The 14,788-nt window shown below is 44.1% G+C and overlaps 1 protein-coding gene and 1 pseudogene across 1 annotated transcript in view; one reads left to right on the plus strand and one right to left on the minus strand.

The window, feature by feature from the left end:
* The window catches only part of ASIC2 (acid sensing ion channel subunit 2), a 969,864-nt gene that overhangs the window by 325,606 nt on the left and 629,470 nt on the right, over positions 1-14,788 (minus strand). The gene's annotated exons all lie outside the window — the stretch shown is intronic.
* LOC122907275 overlaps positions 9,599-14,788 on the plus strand; it is a 48,386-nt pseudogene continuing 43,196 nt past the window's right edge.

Genomic DNA, 14,788 nt, shown 5'->3' on the forward strand with positions numbered 1-14,788 from the left:
GGAGTGTTCCCATCTCTAGTGCCATCCTTTCAAGGGGAGACCCAGGGTCTGTGCTTTTGTGGTCACACACACACTGACCACGGCAGCATGGGAAAGTACCATAGGGAGGAGACTTTGAACATGGAGGCTGAGTGTATTTTCCAAGATGACGTCACATATATGTTCTTCTTATAGTGTGACATGGACACTCATCCAGCAAGAAGTAAGCTCTATGTTCCCTCTTCTTGAACCTGATGGACCCTTGTAACTGCCTTGATTAGTAGGACGTGGCGGTAGGGCATTGCATGACTTCTCAGTCTAGGCGGCAAAAGTGATATGGTTTTCACCTGCTGTCAACATGCACATTGGGGGCCCCGGGCAGACATGTGAGAAGGCTGGCTAGCCCAAAGCTGCCATGTTGGAGCGACAACATAAAGAGGCCATATAGAGACAGAAAGAGATGCTCATAGAGCCCCAGCTACCTAAGTCTTCCCAGCATCAACCACCAGTGAGTGAAACTTCAGATGATTCTAGCTTCCAGTTCTAGAGGCTACTAACTGATGGCCCACACATCAAATATCAGAGAAAAGCCTTCCTGTTGTATTCTATTGAATTTCTGACCCCATCCCAATCTATAAGCATAATAAATGGTTGTTTAAAGCCCATTAAGATCTGGGGTAATTTGTTATGCAGCATTAGGTAATCAGAGCAAATTTGGAGAGCACTTTTCACAATTTCAGGGCTGAACTACTTGTCAACTTCCATCACTGTCTACTTTCCACCTTGCTGTTGACCCTTGGCATCTTTCACCTCTTGATTCCTCCCCCATTTGAGGCTTCATCTTGTCCCTCTTTTCAGTGTTGCTTTTTTGGCCACCATCTTTCTGATGGAGCTTCTGCTTCTGCTTCTGCTGGCTTTCCTGCTCTGCTCTCTCTTTCCACCATCCTAGCACAGGATCCTCCATCCTAGCACTGACTTTTCATGGGTGGCCCTGGAGAGGGGCCTAGATACCAGGCACTGAATAGTTTAGAAGGCAATGTGTGTCTCTTGAGTTATCTTAGCTCAGGCTGCTATAACAGAATACCATAGACTGGGTGGCTTAAACAACATTTCATTCTTACAATTCTGGAGACGGGGCAGTCCAAGCTCAAGGTATCAGCTAATTCAGTTCCTGGTAAGAGCTCTCTTTCTGACTTGTAAGCAGCTTGTAGCTGCCTTCTTGCTGTGTCTTAACGTGACAGAGAACAAGTGAGCTCTGGTCTCTCCCATTTCTTACAAGAATTCCATTTTGCAAGCTCCACATTTATGATTCTAAAACCTCCTAAATGTCCCACCAACAAATGCCATCCTGTTAGGCCTTCAACATATGAATTGTGGGAGAACATACACATTCAGTCCACAATACTTAGGAACCTGAACTTCTCAGGCAGTACTCACCAAAACTTAACTTGTCCAGACACAACCCCATAACCTTCATGTTGTTTGGGATAGAAAAAGAAGACTAAAGGTGCAGATGACAATGTCTCTCTGTTTCCCAATGAAGACCATCATAAGTAAAACATTGGGAGCAAATGCAAAGAGAACCCAGGGAGCAAAATATCAAAAAGATATTACGTGTCCCAACCAAATGTCCATTACTGAGAAGGTTTCCAGGGGAGTCCAGCAAGAGCCCGTCCTAGACTCTCCTTTTCCAGGAGTGATGCACCTGACACATGGAAAGCCAAGAAGAGTTTAGAGTAGAGGATGTCTCTGGTTCTTGAATCCACTTTGAGAATGAGCTAGATGCTTTGGGAAAGTGATGAATGAGCCTGAGTCACCTAATTGGAAAGAATCCAGAGGTAGGAATCAGACAATGTCAAGCCCTTGCTCTTCCCTTGCTTGGTTCTGCGTGACCGCAGACAAGTCACTTTACCTCCTTGAACCTTCCTTTTCTTTCTGTAAATGAGAGGAACTCCAGCCTGTTTGTCTGTTCCAAGGGCTGTTCTGATCCAGTGACATTATGCATAGGAAATTATTTTAATTGAACACTCAGTGTGTGCCATGCTGTGTGCTGGGCATTCTACCCATGTCACTACCATGTTATGTCACTTACTCCTCATAATAATCCTGTAAACTAGGACCCATCATCCCTTTCACATCTGAGGAAGGGGGGGGGGCCCACAACTCACCCAAGATCACCCAGATAGTAAGACGTTGAGCTGACTTTCCAGCTCCAATGTTCTTGGAGCTGAAGACAATGTTCTTTCCGTCAGAGCATGATTACTGCTATCATTGTTTTTGACTGTATGCCTGTTCTACAGTTCATCTTAGGAGCATATTCTTAATGCAGGGCACAGCATGGTGCTTAGACATCAAGAAAGAGTACGTGGTTGTCATCAACTTTCCCCACTTTTCCACATCATGAGCCACATTCCAAAGAAATTACTCAGATTTCTGCCATGCTGTCTTTCAAGAAGTCCTCAATTCCTAATACCAACGTCCTAGGGGGAATATAGGGCCTTAACTGATGCCCCCAATGATGTTGATGAGAAGAGGACTTATTTCCAGGCTCTGCTGAGGGCGTTAATGAGGTGAGAAGCATGCCCCAGGATATCCACCCTGGGATGGCTGATGGGAGGCTCAGTCCCTGTAACTGGTAGGGCAAAAAAGGGAGCCTACGATGCAGGCCTGGGCAACCTTCCCAGACTAGACAGAGCAGAATTTCAGCACATTCCCCCAACCAAAATGCTTGATAAGTGCCTTTTCCAACCAAAGAACAAAAATCCCTAAACGGGCAGCCTAGCAGCACTGGCAAAATCAGCAGCTAGGCATGCATGCCACGCTCTGCTTTCCAACAAATTAGCCCAGAACGTGTGGATTCTGACCACAGAGCATCAACATAAGGGGAAATGGAAATGCAGGTGCAAGACTTTCATCAAGAATAGCTCTCCTGCTGGGTGAAGCTAGAGGGGGGAGCTCAGGCACCTTAGCAATCCAAACCAAGGCAGCATAATGTCACTCTAAGATCCTGGCCCATCTCTGGAAGCAGGTTGGAGGGAGGGGCATGAGGAATTCCATGCCTCTCACCTGGAATGAAACTCAGAAAGTACCAAGCAGGTCCTTGATTAGTGTTGGGAAATCTGTCTCCCAGAGAACTAGTTGATTTGAAGAATCCTTACTGGGATTGTCTCTTGAACACAGCATGGTGGAGGACAAAAGCAAGACTTGGGAGAGCTTCCCAGCTGTTACTTAGGAGCCTGCCACTGGGGCAAATTCCTGGCTGTGTGTATGTATTTGTGTGTGTACATGTGCACATGTAAGTAGGAAGGAAGGATTGTCAAATACAAGAGGCTCATGGAAATTAGCATACCATATATCATACAGCAAACAACCTAAACAAATACAACAAAAAGCTAGTTAGTTTTTTTTTTTTTTCAAGATTTTATTTATTTATTTATTTATTTTACAGATCAAGATCACAAGTAGGCAGAGTGGCAGGCAGAGAGAGAGGGGGAAGCAGGCTCCCTGTTGAGCAGAGAGCCCGATGAGGGGCTTGATCCCAGGATCCTGGGATCATGACCTGAGCTGAAGGCAGAGGCTTTAACCCATTGAGCCATCCAGGCACCCCTAGTTGGCCTTTTTGAAGCTCAGTGGCAATCTTATTAAAATCTTCCCTTCCCCTTCCCCGAGACTTGGTTTCCATATCTTGACCTCACCACTTACTTCTTCCTGTGACCTACTCATGTTACTTACTTTCTCTGCACTTTGATTTCATCACCTGTAAAATGGGATCGTCTTGTGTTCATCAGGGTGAAGGGAGGGAATCAAACGACAAGATGTGTGTGAAAATCACTCGCAAACTATAAATACACTTTAGGATTTGTTTTTGATGGGGAATGGGTGAACATAAACAGTGGAGAAAAGCAAATTTCAAAGCCTTGTGTGTTTCCTCTTCATGGGAATGAGGTCTGGAGGGACTCTAATCCCCTGAGATTGTGGTTTAGGGCTCTGGAAAGATTGCTTCCACAGCCTCTGAAATGAATCGGAAATTGAAAAGAGAAAGCTAAAGCGATTGTGTGTGTTTATTTGAGTGGGGCATGAGAGCAGACATTGGAGACCTGGAAGAAGATCTCTGTGTTCTCCCAGGTGGAGGTGAGTGGGGGATGTCCAGAGAGTAGTCATACCACTGGGAGTGTGGAGGCCCCAGACAATAGCCTGAGCCCTAGGAGAAATGGAACCAGAAAGAACGCTCATGGGAAGAAATCTGCCTGCCTCCCTGGACTGGCGTTCTCCATCTCCCTTGAAGCTAGAACCCAACCAGATGGGATGGTATAGGGTCTGAACTGGCTCCCATACTTTCTGCCTAGAGCATCCATTTTTTAGACAACGGTAGCAGAACTGACTTGGTGGTAGGATCAGGGTTCTGGGGGTGACCATAACAAGTCATACATGTGTTGAGAGTGGTGAGCAGCTTGTGTTAAGGCAGAAGGGCTCTGTTTCCAGGTGCAGGAGAGCTCCCCCTCTTCTCTCTCTGCACTCTTTTTTGGAGCCTCACATCTTATTCAGGTAGGGGCCTGGGGGTTGTCTCCATCAGTGGTGCTCTTGGGATGCTGGTGCCCATGAGCAGGGGTAGGATGGGAGTGGGGCTCAGGAGCAGTGTGGGGAGTGGTTCTGAACCTTCAGTGGCAGAGCTAAGGAGCAGTGCTCCTTGCTAAGGAGCAAATCTGGTCCCTGCCAAAAAAAGGGGACTTGGGGAAAATGACAATATGCCCCCAGGGGCTAGACCACTGATTTGTAATGCAGTCTAGAGGGCATGTGGTACACTTGGCCAGAAATACAGAAAAATAATATTTCAGACACTAGGATAAAAGGAATGTGGGTGTTGACAGGGCCCTCCCTCAGCATAGTGGCAGACACAGAAGGCATGAGTGTGCGATTATATAGACTCATGAGTGGGGTCACAGTCCAGGAGTCCAGGGAACAGGGGTCTAAACCTAACATCTCCATTTGGACTCTATGGAACCCTAAGTCAATCTTTTACTGATAGAGGAGGAGTCTTCCAATGCTTAAGCATCTTCTGTATGCTGAACAGGGCACTTTTATACAAAGATCCCTCTGTTTGAATCGTACTTTGAACCTCTTTGAATCGTACTTTGAACTACAACCCTGAGAGGTATGAGGAATTATCTGTATTTGAGAAATGAAGAAACTGAGGCCCTGGCAGGTTGGGACTCTCATAGATTCTGCCCTCAGTTACGTCTCTACCGGGCCCAAGAATTTGTACTCTAAGAAATCTGTATTTTTAAAATACTCCTTAGGCAGTTCTGAGCCCAAACTATAATTAATTACTTATTCATTTGTCATCTATTCAACAGGTGTTACTGAGCACCTATCATGTTCTAGACACTATCGAGATTGTAGATACGAAACAGTGAACGACATAGTCCCTGTGGAGTTTATGTTCTACTGAAGAAAGACACACAATGAGGAAAGAAAGAAATACATACATAGTATGCCAGATGATGATAAATGCTATATTGAAAAGTAAGACAGGTTAAGGGGGGCTGAGTGCTATGATGAGGATGTTTGCTCTTTTCACAAGGGTAGTCAGATAGGGCCCCCCTGATCAGGGAACATTTGAATAAGGACCTGAGAGAAACAAGGGAGTGAGCCATGCGGCTTTCTTTCTTTCTTTCTTTGAAAGATTTTATTTATTTATTTGACAGAGAGAGAGAGATTGCAAGTAGGCAGAGACACAGGCAGAGGAGGGAGGGTGGGAAGCAGGCTCCCCACGGAGCAGAGAGCCTGATGTGGAGCTCAATCCCAGAACCCTGAGATCATGACCTGAGTGGAAGGCAGTGGCTTAACCCACTGAGCCACCCACTGAGCCACTGTGTGGCTTTCTGATGGAAGAATTTTCCAGCAGAGGAAGCAGCACACGAAAAGGTCCCAAGACAGGATTGTGCCTGTATGTTCAAGAGAAGCAAGCTGTCCTGTGTTCCTGAAGCAGAGAGAGGGAGAAGGAGAATAGCATAAGATGAGCTCAGGGAGGTAATATGTAGACCATGTGGGACTTTCAGGCTTTTGTAAAGTATTCAACTTTCAGCATGAATGAGATGGGGAACCATTAAAAGATTGTAACAGCTAAGTGCCACAGTATGTCTTGTATTTTTGGTTGCTATATAAAGAGTGGACTAAAGAGGGTGCAAGGAAAGAAACAGAGATAACTGTTAGGAGGCCCTGAAATAATCCCCAGGAAGATAATGGTGGCAGCGATCCTGCTGGAAGCAATGGGGGTAGTGAGAAGCAGTCAATTTCTGGAAATATTTGTCAGGGCAGAGCTAATAGACTTGAATATGAATTATGAAAAAGGAGAGCAATGAGAAATGGGTCCAAAGCTTTGGTTTGAGTAACTGAAAGCATTAAGTAGCAATTTACTAAGATAGAGAAGAATGAAGGATAAGTAGTTCTGGGGTTGGGCATAGAACTTGGTTTGGCCATACTGAGTTTAGCATGTCTATTAGATATCCAAAGGGAGATATTGAATAAGCAGTTATATTTATGAGTCTAGAGATCTGGTGATGTCTGGAATGATGATATAAATTTGGGGGGTGGTGTATAAAGCCATGAGACTGGGTGGGGTACTCTACGGATTAAGAAAAGATATATGTGTCTTAGGACATTCCAGGGCTTGGAGTTTGGAGAGATGACGAAAATCAACACATATGACTGAGAAAAAGTAACCAGTGAGGAAAAGGAGAGTCAAGAAAGAACAGTCTTTCAAAAGCCAAGCAAAGAAGATGTTTCAAAAGCATTTGATGTAAGCAATCAACTATGTCAAATGCTTTTGATAGTCAATGTTGAGACCTAAATCTTGGCTGTGGTGTTGAAAAATATAGAGGTCAGAGAGCTGATTTCATGAAATGGTGGTAGAGTTCACAAAATTTGATTCTATGCAGATCCAGGGCATGTAAATTTTTTTTTTTTTAACTGAAAGCATTGATGGAGGTTCTGCATCTGATAATGGAGAAGTAGCTTTTATTGGACCAACTTTCCCACAGATAACATCTATTGACTCTGGATAACATATTTTTAAAAATAAACTTAAAGGCACTAGGGAGAAATTGAAAACAGACAGAATTTGCAGAGGGTCTGAATTTGGGAGAAATGAATGAAACTAACTGGATTTCACATTTTTATGATTTTTTTTTTTTTTTGCTTAATGGCAGGACCCAGTCTGATGCGCAACATGAGATAATTTAAAATCCTATAGAAAATCCTTAGTCTTACTGGTTTGAAAAATTGGAAGACAGCATTCAGGATGAGCTCAGCAGTTAGGAAATGGAAGGAGGGAGATATCAGGAAGGAGAGAGCCATAGAGGGGGAGCCCTAAATTTGGTGTATATGTTTTCTCCAATTCTTTGGCTGAGCGACCCCTGAACATATGCAGAGCAGACTCCAAGCAACTCTGCTAAGGAAAAAATAACTGAATCAAGATTTCAGCTGCTACTCATCACAGGGGAGACAAAGTTTGAAATTTGAGTTCATCCAAGTTAACTGCTTTTTGAAAGAATAAAGTAGTATTATTTAAATGATCATAACAGAATTCAGAATCTCCACAATATATCAACCACAATGTCTAGGATACAGTTCAAAATTACTAGATATTTGAAGGCATAGAAAAATGTAAACCTGGAGAAAAGGCAATAAATGGAAACTGAGCTTGAAATGACCCAGATGTTGAAATTAGAAGATATGGATTTTAAAGTGGCTATCATAACTTTGCTCAAGGACATAAGGAAAATACACTTCTAATGCATAAAAAAGAGAAAAGAAATACACATCTCAGTAGAGACACAAAGGAGAACCAAATGGAAATTCTAGAACTGAGAAAATACAACATAAATAATGAGTCTTTTACTGAATGATTTTAATTTAACTGAATGATTTTAATAACAGCTTAGAAATTATACAAGAACCATGAAATTAAAAGAGATTAATAGATATTATCTAATCTAAAGAAAGGAGAGGACAAATTTAAGGGGGAAAAAAAACCAGTTTCAGAACCTGTCAAAGGTTCTAACATAGGTATAATTGGAGTCTCAGGAATAAATAATAGAAAATAGGACAGGAAAAAAAATTTGAATAAATAATAATCAGATTTTCCTAAATTTGGTAAAGATACACATTTGCAGAGTCAATAAGTGCAGCTAGTTCCAAGCAAAATAAGCATAATGGAAATCACACCTAATACATCATAATCAAATTCTAAACAAGAGATTTTCTGTCTAGTAGATGCCAGTCATGACTGTAAACATGATGAATAAAAAATGAGGCAAATTGATAATGTCTCTGCCCTCACAGACCTACTTTTTAGTAGGGGGTTCAGAAACTAAGTTAATAAATGAATATAAAATACAATTCAGCACAATACAAGCAGTATAAAGAAAATGAAATATAGTACAATAAAAATTTAAGAAAATCACAGCTAGGCAAGGGACTAATTTATGAGGAATGCTTCTCTGAACTACATTTTTTCCCATCAAATTGTGTACGTCAGTCCAACACTGTCCATATCAAGCTGCCTTTCCAGGAGCATGGGGGAATAGCTTATATTTATTGAGATATATATTTATTTAATATTCATAATATCTCTTGGAAGCAGGTACAATTACTGCCCTCACTTTAGAAGTAAGAAATTGAAAAAAGAGGAGAAATTAAGTTATTGCTAAAGATTACCCAGCTCTAGAGTCCATGGTCTGGACCTTTACAGTACATTGCCTCTATGAAGCGAATTCTTTTGCTGGCTTGTCTGAATAATTCATCATCATTTAATCTTAGGTAGCAATTACTGGGCACAGATCATGGCCCTGGCATTCACCTACATGCTTTACCTAAATTATTTTCAATCCTCACAATCACCTCAGAGAAGAGGTTTGAGGAGCTCTGTTTTATTGATGAAGAAATTAAGGATTAGAGAGACCAAGTAATTTATTTAGTGTCCTACAACCTTTAAAAAGAGAAACTGCTATTCAAATCTGGATCTGCTATGTTCCAAAGGGTAGAAAGTTCTCCCCTCTTTGGATCAATCTAGCAAGAGAATACTTTTGCAGATTAAAGGCTTTAAAAAAATGGTTGTAATGATCCCTTGTGAATTTCTCTTATGTACTAAGTTTCACTAACTTCTCATTGCCAACCTCCTGTGTCCAATTTCACGGTGGCTTTGACCCGACCACATTCACCTCGCACGGTCCCTTCTCTCTACCTCACTCTCCAGGGAAACAGGAATACTTGGGATTTCTCCAATCTATCTGATTCTCATCTTCCATTTTTGTCTACTTTCTATTCTCTTCCAGGTCTCTAGTCCTTCTAAATACAATCTGCAATCCAACAACATCACACTATTCTTCTAAGTTGAGTTAAAAAAAAAAATCCTTTCCCCATGAAAGGGGTTCTTTCAACCTCTGACCCTCACCTCCCAGGACCTGTTTGCAATCTTGGAATGCATATGACTCAACCAATCTCCATGCTATCACTCTGGGCAAGTCATTGACTCTCCCTGGGCCTCATTGCAAGAGTACAAAATAACCCATGTTATTTTCTCCCACTATAAGATGAGGGCACATTGGGGTTCCATAGGATGCCTGAGCAATACCAGTTCACCAGCCAGGTGGGCAGATCCCTCTATAGCAGGATTCTCATTACCCCTACTCCACAGGGGCTGCTGATGACCCCCACCCCCGCCGTGGGCACAAGGTAGGGCTGGATAGCACTCTTGCCTACCCAGCATAGCAAAGAGCCTGTAGATTTGGAGCCTGTAGATCTCGGATGCAAACCCACTTATAGCCTGTAGATCTCGGATGCAAACCCACTTATAGCCATGTGATCTTTGGGCAAGTCTTATCCCAGTGCCTCAGTTTCCTCCTCCCTTTCGAATATTTCAATCATAATGTCTTCATTAGAGAGTGTTGCAGTCATATCATCAGCATGACACAGAAAGTTGTGCTGTGCATGTTTCTTCCCTTTGCCCTGCCTGTTGGTTAAGTGTCGTGGTCACTACCTTTGGCTGGAAGGCGTAGGCGGTAACATTAAAGCAAACCCCCCTTCCTATGTTACTTAGTGAATTCCTAGACAGTGAGCATCTGGCCTCTGAACTGCAGAGGCTGCCTCAGCTGGTTTTTTGAGGCTGGCAGCTGCCCAGTCCTGCTACGAAGGACGGGTCTGTCTACTCATCAGGGGAAGTGACTGGGGCTCGCCTCGCCTTACCCTCCACCCTCCTGGCTCCCTTCTGGGTGTGGCTCACGCTCTTTTCCTCATCCTGTCTGGTTCCCCAAGCATGTGGATTGAGCCCCTCCAAGAGGCAGGGCGGGTGAATTGGCAAAATGCAGTGAAAATTAAATTACGGAGCAGGCGGTTGGTAGGGGATGGTTTTAAATTACCGATGACCGGAAAGGAACTGGCAGGAAGACAACTTGTCTCAGAAAAATGCCGGGTCCTGGGAATTCTTCTTATCAGGGGTGCTTTTACTTCTCTGGGTCTGTTGTAACAATTTCATTTCTTGAGCCTTAATTTTGTCCACCTGAGGAATGGCACTGACCTTCTTTAGATGCAGGTGGGAAGAACAGAGGAGGAAAGAAGTTGGAGGGGCAATCTGGCATAGCAGCATGGACGTGGGATTTGGAGGCACAAGTCCTTGCCCATGACTTTGGACAGTTACCTAACATCTCTGGGTCTCATTTTCCTACTATTTCCAGGGTTGATGTGATGATTAACTGATAACCAATAACTGGGAAAGGGTACTTTGTAACCATAAAATATCTCCACAGAAACTACTGGCATTTAATGGTTATTAGGAGCATTAGATGAAATAAAGTATGCAAAACACGGAGTCAGTGACTGGACCCAGAGCAAAGGACCCGTGACCAGGCTGTCCTCATTAGTGGTTGTGGTTGTTTGAGGAGGCGGCAGGTTGGAGCCTCTGACCAGCCACACTACGGAGGGATGGACCTGCCTCCGAGTCCTGGCTCTGGCACTCACTTTCTGTGTCAGACAGAGACCAATCAAGTTATGTACCATTCTCAAGCCTCAGTTTTCTCATCTGTAGAATGGAGATGATGATAACTGATAATACCTCAGCGGTTGTGATGGTTAGGATAAGTCCAGCAAGCGGAATACTGTTCCTGGGGCACTGAATGCAGTTCATGGGGGTACACACAATGAATGTTTCTCTTCCTTTGTCAGCATTTGGGAAGCTGTTTGGTTCTAGTGCTGTATCCACAACTGATCTCCCAAATGTCCAGATTCCACAGGACTCTAGTACCTAGAACCTGATCAGGAAGTGCGAATTCCCTTGGATGTTCAAACACAGTCCAGAGGCTCCTGTTCCATATTCCAAACCTCACACCCTTGCACCTTTGCCTCCCTCTTGCTCCCTGCACTCTTCCTTTAAGGCATCCTATGAAACGTAGGCAATCAGACTTCTTGATTTTCTTCCCAGGAATACCGCGAGGACCAAGGTGATCTACATCCAGCAGCTTTTAGATGATCGGCTGTGGCACACAGATCAGTTACGGCTGCTGTGACCTTTGCAGTGGCTAATAGAGGGCATCGGCAGTGAGAAAGTGACTAGGGAAAGGGACCATGTAGCTCACAAGCTGAAAATGAGACTTAAGGACAACAGACCAAGTTCAACTGACTCCACGTACATCTCTCCCATAGTCATCAATACTTGGCTTTGGTGTTTGGCCCATAGGAGGCTTTGACTGTCTTTCACGGAGTGGGTCCATAGTAGGACTTTGTTAAGAACTGGTCTTGCTGATTGTCATCACACACACGATGATGGTGATAAGGCTGTAAACATTAATAGGTCCATTGCACTGCCTACTATGTAAATTCCATCCCCGAGGTACAAGATAACTTCATCTCACACAGGAGAAAGATTACAGGCTCAGGGAGGTTAAGTGGCATGCCCACAGTCACACAGATGGCCATTACAGAGACCTATCTGTGTCCAGATGCTTCTCTATCCAGAACTCATATTCTTCCCTCTAGGGTCTGTGCCAAGCTCTCAGCTTTAAATTCCTAGAGTGGCAGTTGTCCTACACTAGAAGGTACTCACCGGTTTTTCAAAGGCTGGTCCTTCTTCAGCCTTGGACATCATAGTCACAGACTGTGAGGCTGTCCCCTTGATCCCTCATCCAGAGGACAAACACTTGCTGCCCTCCCAACCCCCAGTCCTTGCACTGCTGGAGGCCTGACAACGGGTCTGCATTGAAGAAGGGTAAAGGGGTTCTTTCTGAAGGCTTCATAATTGCTACTGTCCTGCGTCGCGCCAGCCCTGGGCATCTCCGTGGCCTCTGCAGGGTCCTGCCCTCCCTTGCAAATAGACGTCTTACCACCAGGCTGGTTAACACGCCCCAAACCTTGCCTTTTGTGCATATGCTCTTGCTGTCAAGCAATTGCACACTGTACACTCACCGAGAATTGCTCCAGATGGAGAAAACCAGTGAAGACAGGTCAGTGGAGGCAGGTTCGTGTTTTAAAGAAGAGCTGGGACCACTGCTCACAGTTCTGGATGGCAGGGTTTGGGGACTTGGAGAGGGAGACTGGTGGCTTTTCCCAGCAGGGAGCTTATACCAACACTTAGTGGGTGACTGTCCTCTCTCTGTCCAGTAAGAACAAAGTGAAGAATTGTTACCCCATCTTTAGCAGGCACCAGGGTTGTTCGAAGAGGATTTCTTAGTCCTGAAACCAAAGTTTGCTTTTTTTTTTTTTTTTTTTTTTTAAATGAAATTGAGGGAAGCTGACTCGTTTGGGGCAGGCTGGGTCACACTCTCTCTGGGCTATGGCATGGTGGGTGGGACCCTGCATGTGTCAGCTGCTGCTGCCTCTGAATCACAGCTGGACCTCTAACCCTTTTTCAGGGAAGACCATGTTCAGGCCTCCTGCAATACAGGGGCTCTTTGAGGGAATGGTGAGCCCTGGATGAGGGATGCAGGGGACAGCCTCCACGCCTGTGACTATGTTGTCCAAGGCTGCAGAAGGACCACCCGTGGCTGCTTTCCCCCTCTGCAGGTCCAGCACAGCCATAAATCTCTTTCATCAGACTCTCTGCTCTTGAGTCCTCTTGTCCAGGCAGATGGGCAAGTTCTGGTTCTAAGATCAGTCAGTTTCAACTCAACTCTGCTGCTACTGGTACATGTCCCAGAATGAGGCATGGAAAGTCCCAGTCCCTCCTTTGCTCCTCAGTGGTAGGATCAGGTTAGTGATGATTACATGACCTGGGAAGTTCATTCTGAGGAAAAAGTGAGATAATTCATAGAAGAGCTGAACACAGTGCCTGGCACATAGTAGGTACTCAAAATCTGGTAGTTATTTCTATGACCATGAAGGATTTGAAAGTACAGGTTATGGTAAATCAGGCCTGGGCTCAAATCCTGATTTCTCTATAGACTAGCTGAATGCCTTTAGCAAGTTCTGTAAATTCTCTGAGTCTTGGATTCCTTCGTCCTGGTCTCTGGAATCAGTGTAAGGATGAACTGAGGTGTTATATATAAACTATTTGGTACTGTTTCTGACTCAGTCGGTTAAGTGTCTGCCTTTGGCTCTGGTCATGATCCTGGAGTCCCTGGGTCAAACCAATCCCAGCACCTTTCAGAATCCATCGCAACCTGGGACAGGTGTCTGGGCCACACCAGTTCACGCCCAAAACAAGATGTAAAGAGACATGAATTGAAAATGGGAGCCCCCTTTCCAGTGAATCGAGAATCAGCAATGTGGAAATTTTATAGCAAGTTTGAACTTTCTCAGAGACACTGGGGTGTGGCCTGGATTGGAAGCCTCTCTGGAATGCTGAGGAAAGATGTTTCCAGACCCCTAAATGGGCTTCCTTGTGACAGGAGGGTACATCAGAAGCAAGATTTCAGGGACTACCAACTAAAGTGATGGGGCCATGGAAACTCAGCCCTATACCAGGAACTCATACAAAGAAAATAGGAAGGATTCCACTATGTGTTTGCCCTGTAGACTCACTGTGTGCCAAGCACTGGGCTGGATGCTCTCCAAACATTCATTCAGTCCCCAGAACATGAGTTTGATGGTCTTTGTCTTAACCGAGGAGGATACTGAGGTTCAGAGGGGTAAATGACTTGTCAGGTCTACCCAGTTACTAAGCTCTTGAGGCAGGGACTCTGCCATTTTCATCCCATAGATTAAAACACAATACTCAGTATACAAGAGGAGCTCAGTAAGTGTTGAAGCAGATGAGGACAAATGATTTTTTAGCTTTATTTTCTACTTGCTCCATACCCCCAGATTTATTGCTGTTTCCCAGATTTGCAATGTCTTTCTGGTCCATATTTTTGTGCCTGTAGTCCCCTCTGCCTAGAATATCTTTCCCTTTTCTCCACCAAGCAAACTCCATGCCTCCTTCAACCTAGCTCAAATATCACATTTTCTATTTTTAAAGTCCCTTCTGTAGAGAGTTCATATCTCCCTAGCAGGGTCCCATAGCAATTTGTCTACTCCTCTAGGAGAGCATTTGTCACATAGATTACAATTACTTGATTGTGTGTCTTTTTCTTTCATTAGACAGTTTGTAGTTTTGGCCAGGTTGCAACTGTGTTTGTGTTGAGGATGTCTATAAAGAATGTATGTTCAGCCCCTACTTCCCAAGAATAGAGTATGCTTTCCAGGTTGCTGATATCAAGAAATGGACACACAGGAAATTGTCATTGAATGACTGGCAATTGTAGGCTTCATGGCAGAAACTCATCCCCATGTCAATGGTACATTGACCTTTTGACTCATACTCTGCCCTTTTGTGAGTTTG

Source organism: Neovison vison, chromosome 5 (assembly GCF_020171115.1).
Source record: "Neovison vison isolate M4711 chromosome 5, ASM_NN_V1, whole genome shotgun sequence".
NCBI lineage: Eukaryota > Metazoa > Chordata > Mammalia > Carnivora > Mustelidae > Neogale > Neogale vison.